Source organism: Bombus huntii, unplaced genomic scaffold, assembly GCF_024542735.1.
Source record: "Bombus huntii isolate Logan2020A unplaced genomic scaffold, iyBomHunt1.1 ctg00000265.1, whole genome shotgun sequence".
Lineage (NCBI taxonomy): Eukaryota > Metazoa > Arthropoda > Insecta > Hymenoptera > Apidae > Bombus > Bombus huntii.
Window position 1 is genome coordinate 27501 of NW_026099475.1, and position 6458 is coordinate 33958.

Below are 6458 nucleotides of genomic sequence, written 5' to 3' on the forward strand. Positions count from 1 at the left end.
ATAATTTCGCTACGTACGGCCGATGGTCGTGCGTAGCGATTTTTTTTTCCTTTAAATCAAACAACGAGACGCACGAATAGAAAGCGATACGCCGCTGGGACTTTGTCTCGTGCGAGTAAAAAGCAATACGCCGCTGGACTTAGCCGCGTGCGAGTAAAAAGCAATACGCCGCTGGACTTAGTCGCGTACAAACAGAAAGCAATACGCCGCTGGACTTAGTCGCGTGCGAGTAAAAAGCAATACGCCGCTGGACTTAGTCGCGTACAAACAGAAAGCAATACGCCGCTGGACTTAGTCGCGTACGAGCATAAAGCAATACGCCGCTGGACTTAGTCGCGTGCGAGTAAAAAGCAATACGCCGCTGGACTTAGTCGCGTACAAACAGAAAGCAATACGCCGCTGGGACTTTGTCTCCTGCGGTTAAAAAAAATAATTTCGCTACGTACGGCCGATGGTCGTGCGTAGCGATTTTTTTTTTCCTTTAAATCAAACAACGAGACGCACGAATAGAAAGCGATACGCCGCTGCAACTTTGTCGCGTGCCAGTAAAAAGCAATACGCCGCTGGACTTAGCCGCTCGTGCTACCGCTGCGCGCGCACCTCCGAATCAGCGGGTATGCGCCGGAGTAGGTAACACTCTCTTAAGGTACGCCGTTCTGCGCAGCTCGTCTTGCGCGCGCGCGCGCGCGCTTTTTCAAATATTTTTAAACGTTTTTTCGCGTTTTTTCCCGTTTCTTCGCGTTTTTTCCCGTTTTTTCCCGTTTTTTCCCGTTTTCCACGTTTTTTCCCGTTTCACGAGAGAGACGAAAACGAGGAAAATAATCGCGACAAATGCTCGCTCGCTGCGCTCGCTCGGACGAATATAGCCCAACCCAAAACCGATCCCGAGCGTTCGAACGAAGATTTCGATGAAATCGAAGAACGAACGCGAAAGGGATTGGTTTTGGGTTGGGCTATTTTTTTTTCGAGCGAGCGGAGCGAGCGAGCAACGCGTAAGAGCGTATCGTTGCGTCGCAGGGACTTTGAAATATTCGCCACTGTTCGAACGTTCGAGTCGAAATAACTCGAGAAAAAGCGTTATAACGCATCGAAATTATCAGTGAAATCGTTACGTATCGACGAAATCTAGTCGAAAGTAGCGATTTCACTTTATTTTTTTAAAAAATTTCATCCTCCGGACCAACGTGACCGGGACGTTGGAACTTAGAATTTTTTCGCCCCGTTACGAAAGTACCGAAAGTTCAACTCGAAATAACTCGCTAAAAAGCGTTATAACGTATCGAAATTTTGCGTGAAATCGTTACGTTTCGACGAAATCTAGTCGAAAGTAGCGATTTCACTTTATTTTTTTAAAAAATTTCATCCTCCGGACCAACGTGACCGGGACGTTGGAACTTAGAATTTTTTCGCCCCGTTACGAAAGTACCGAAAGTTCAACTCGAAATAACTCGCTAAAAAGCGTTATAACGTATCGAAATTTTGCGTGAAATCGTTACGTTTCGACGAAATCTAGTCGAAAGTAGCGATTTCACTTTATTTTTTTAAAAAATTTCATCCTCCGGACCAACGTGACCGGGACGTTGGAACTTAGAATTTTTTCGCCCCGTTACGAAAGTACCGAAAGTTCAACTCGAAATAACTCGCTAAAAAGCGTTATAACGTATCGAAATTTTGCGTGAAATCGTTACGTTTCGACGAAATCTAGTCGAAAGTAGCGATTTCACTTTATTTTTTTAAAAAATTTCGTCCTCCGGACCAACCTGACCGGGACGTTGGAACTTAGAATTTTTTCGCCCCGTTACGAAAGTACCGAAAGTTCAACTCGAAATAACTCGCTAAAAAGCGTTATAACGTATCGAAATTTTGCGTGAAATCGTTACGTTTCGACGAAATCTAGTCGAAAGTAGCGATTTCACTTTATTTTTTTAAAAAATTTCATCCTCCGGACCAACGTGACCGGGACGTTGGAACTTAGAATTTTTTCGCCCCGTTACGAAAGTACCGAAAGTTCAACTCGAAATAACTCGCTAAAAAGCGTTATAACGTATCGAAATTTTGCGTGAAATCGTTACGTTTCGACGAAATCTAGTCGAAAGTAGCGATTTCACTTTATTTTTTTGAAAAATTTCATCCTCCGGACCAACGTGACTGGGACGTTGGAACTTAGAATTTTTTCGCACCGCTACGAAAAGGCCGAAAGATCCCCTCCAAATAACTCGTTAAAAAGTGTTATAACGTACGAATATTTTTCAAGAAATCGTTATAACTCGATAAAATACGTCGGGATTAAGCGTTTATATCGTCGGCAGACGGATATAAAAACGTTTGGACCGACACGACCGGTCGTTGGAACATAGAAAAATTCCGAGCCGGTACGTTGGGACTTAGAAAAATTCCGAGGGCGAAAAAGTTTTTTCGAGTTTATTCGTTAAAAAGCGTTACAAGGTATGAATTTTTTTGCATAAATCGACGTAACTCGACGAAATACGTCGGGATTAATGGTTTATTTCCGTCCGAGAACGATTTTTAAAAACGGACCTATGCGGCCGGTCGTTCGTACTTGGAAAATTTTCGGACCGAACACTCTTTTTCGATTAATTCGTTAAAAAGCGTTATAACGTACGAATATTTTTCAAGAAATCGTTATAACTCGATAAAATACGTCGGGATTAAGCGTTTATATCGTCGGCAGACGGATATAAAAACGTTTGGACCGACACGACCGGTCGTTGGAACATAGAAAAATTCCGAGCCGGTACGTTGGGACTTAGAAAAATTCCGAGGGCGAAAAAGTTTTTTCGAGTTTATTCGTTAAAAAGCGTTACAAGGTATGAATTTTTTTGCATAAATCGACGTAACTCGACGAAATACGTCGGGATTAATGGTTTATTTCCGTCCGAGAACGATTTTTAAAAACGGACCTATGCGGCCGGTCGTTCGTACTTAGAAAATTTTCGGACCGAACACTCTTTTTCGATTAATTCGTTAAAAAGCGTTATAACGTACGAATATTTGTCAAGAAATCGTTATAACTCGATAAAATACGTCGGGATTAAGCGTTTATATCGTCGGCAGACGGATATAAAAACGTTTGGACCGACACGACCGGTCGTTGGAACATAGAAAAATTCCGAGCCGGTACGTTGGGACTTAGAAAAATTCCGAGGGCGAAAAAGTTTTTTCGAGTTTATTCGTTAAAAAGCGTTACAAGGTATGAATTTTTTTGCATAAATCGACGTAACTCGACGAAATACGTCGGGATTAATGGTTTATTTCCGTCCGAGAACGATTTTTAAAAACGGACCTATGCGGCCGGTCGTTCGTACTTAGAAAATTTTCGGACCGAACACTCTTTTTCGATTAATTCGTTAAAAAGCGTTATAACGTACGAATATTTTTCAAGAAATCGTTATAACTCGATAAAATACGTCGGGATTAAGCGTTTATATCGTCGGCAGACGGATATAAAAACGTTTGGACCGACACGACCGGTCGTTGGAACATAGAAAAATTCCGAGCCGGTACGTTGGGACTTAGAAAAATTCCGAGGGCGAAAAAGTTTTTTCGAGTTTATTCGTTAAAAAGCGTTACAAGGTATGAATTTTTTTGCATAAATCGACGTAACTCGACGAAATACGTCGGGATTAATGGTTTATTTCCGTCCGAGAACGATTTTTAAAAACGGACCTATGCGGCCGGTCGTTCGTACTTAGAAAATTTTCGGACCGAACACTCTTTTTCGATTAATTCGTTAAAAAGCGTTATAACGTACGAATATTTGTCAAGAAATCGTTATAACTCGATAAAATACGTCGGGATTAAGCGTTTATATCGTCGGCAGACGGATATAAAAACGTTTGGACCGACACGACCGGTCGTTGGAACATAGAAAAATTCCGAGCCGGTACGTTGGGACTTAGAAAAATTCCGAGGGCGAAAAAGTTTTTTCGAGTTTATTCGTTAAAAAGCGTTACAAGGTATGAATTTTTTTGCATAAATCGACGTAACTCGACGAAATACGTCGGGATTAATGGTTTATTTCCGTCCGAGAACGATTTTTAAAAACGGACCTATGCGGCCGGTCGTTCGTACTTAGAAAATTTTCGGACCGAACACTCTTTTTCGATTAATTCGTTAAAAAGCGTTATAACGTACGAATATTTGTCAAGAAATCGTTATAACTCGATAAAATACGTCGGGATTAAGCGTTTATATCGTCGGCAGACGGATATAAAAACGTTTGGACCGACACGACCGGTCGTTGGAACATAGAAAAATTCCGAGCCGGTACGTTGGGACTTAGAAAAATTCCGAGGGCGAAAAAGTTTTTTCGAGTTTATTCGTTAAAAAGCGTTACAAGGTATGAATTTTTTTGCATAAATCGACGTAACTCGACGAAATACGTCGGGATTAATGGTTTATTTCCGTCCGAGAACGATTTTTAAAAACGGACCTATGCGGCCGGTCGTTCGTACTTAGAAAATTTTCGGACCGAACACTCTTTTTCGATTAATTCGTTAAAAAGCGTTATAACGTACGAATATTTGTCAAGAAATCGTTATAACTCGATAAAATACGTCGGGATTAAGCGTTTATATCGTCGGCAGACGGATATAAAAACGTTTGGACCGACACGACCGGTCGTTGGAACATAGAAAAATTCCGAGCCGGTACGTTGGGACTTAGAAAAATTCCGAGGGCGAAAAAGTTTTTTCGAGTTTATTCGTTAAAAAGCGTTACAAGGTATGAATTTTTTTGCATAAATCGACGTAACTCGACGAAATACGTCGGGATTAATGGTTTATTTCCGTCCGAGAACGATTTTTAAAAACGGACCTATGCGGCCGGTCGTTCGTACTTAGAAAATTTTCGGACCGAACACTCTTTTTCGATTAATTCGTTAAAAAGCGTTATAACGTACGAATATTTTTCAAGAAATCGTTATAACTCGATAAAATACGTCGGGATTAAGCGTTTATATCGTCGGCAGACGGATATAAAAACGTTTGGACCGACACGACCGGTCGTTGGAACATAGAAAAATTCCGAGCCGGTACGTTGGGACTTAGAAAAATTCCGAGGGCGAAAAAGTTTTTTCGAGTTTATTCGTTAAAAAGCGTTACAAGGTATAAATTTTTTTACGGGAATCGTTCTATCTCTATTAAATACGTCGGGATTAAACATTTTTATCGATTTTTTCAAAAAATTAGCGTTCGTCGAACTGACACGACTGGGATATTTTTCTAATTTTTTCGTTAATTAACGTTACAAGGTATATATTTTTTTGCATATTTCTACTTATTTTAACGTATTGTAATTGATTATAAACTTATTTTTTGTCCGTATTCGATAAAAGAGTATGTTTACTGATGCAATTTTTCGGTGAAAAAAAAAATTAATTTTTTGGTAAAAATGCATTTCTATTATGTTAATAAAACGTCTGGTAATGTATTTCGATGGTTGGATATTGGCTTTGTATAGTAGTGATCGAGCGTTCGCGAGACTAAGTTCCAGCGTCCCTTCCGAACGGTACGTTGCTACGGAGGTTTTGCACCGTAAGCGCGCGGCCGCTAGCCCGGCCGGCGCCGGCCTTCCGGCTGGCGCTTTCGTATCTATAAGAGAGACGTCGAGCCGGACGGTTCGGTCGGAACAGCGTTGAGCGCGTGGCTATTCTACGGCCTCGGTTGAGAATTCAGTCACCGCTCCTCGAGTCTTAGTGTATTTTACGCTATTTCTCGACTGTTCCTCCGTTCTCGTTCTGGTTTTTTCTCTACACTGCTGCGCCGCGGGTCGCTGTCCTGGACGTAATGACCAAATATCGTGGCAAGGTTCCCCTGAGTCGGGAAGCTGGTGACCTGTGTGTACGTATTCTAACAAAAATTGTTAGATGCGTGTGTGCTTGTACTAACTGAGCATCGATTCATTCAAAAGAGTATAACCGTCTGCTTTCTATAAAAACTTCTGCTTTCGCAGAAGTATCCGATGAGGCGGTAGGAGCGTACTATCTTTGCGTAGTATGTCTTCTGCCGAAAATGTTCTACCGATTGAAAGAATATTCTTACGGTATGTCCAGCGCGACGCACTGGGATACGCGCTTGTTCGTTCAGCGTGAGGTGCGTATACGTGCTTTACCGCTAAGATATTCTAATAAGTCTTTTTACACGAAGACAGCATTATGGAAATGTTCCTTTAGAAGTACGATTCTAAACATTTTATATAAGACTATGAGAAAGAGAGAGAGAGAAGAGAGGAGGTGGAGTTGAGAATTACAAAGTGGCTGCGAGCGGCGTTCGAAGATTATTACTGAACTATGGGTGTATCTCGAACGTCGCTAGGAGATATATTTTATAGATATATCTATCTTAAGAACGAAAAGTCTCGTCGTACGGTGCTTACGTCCCACCTACGACACGAAGAGAACTTAAACGAAATTTATAAGAATTGTTATACGAATAAGA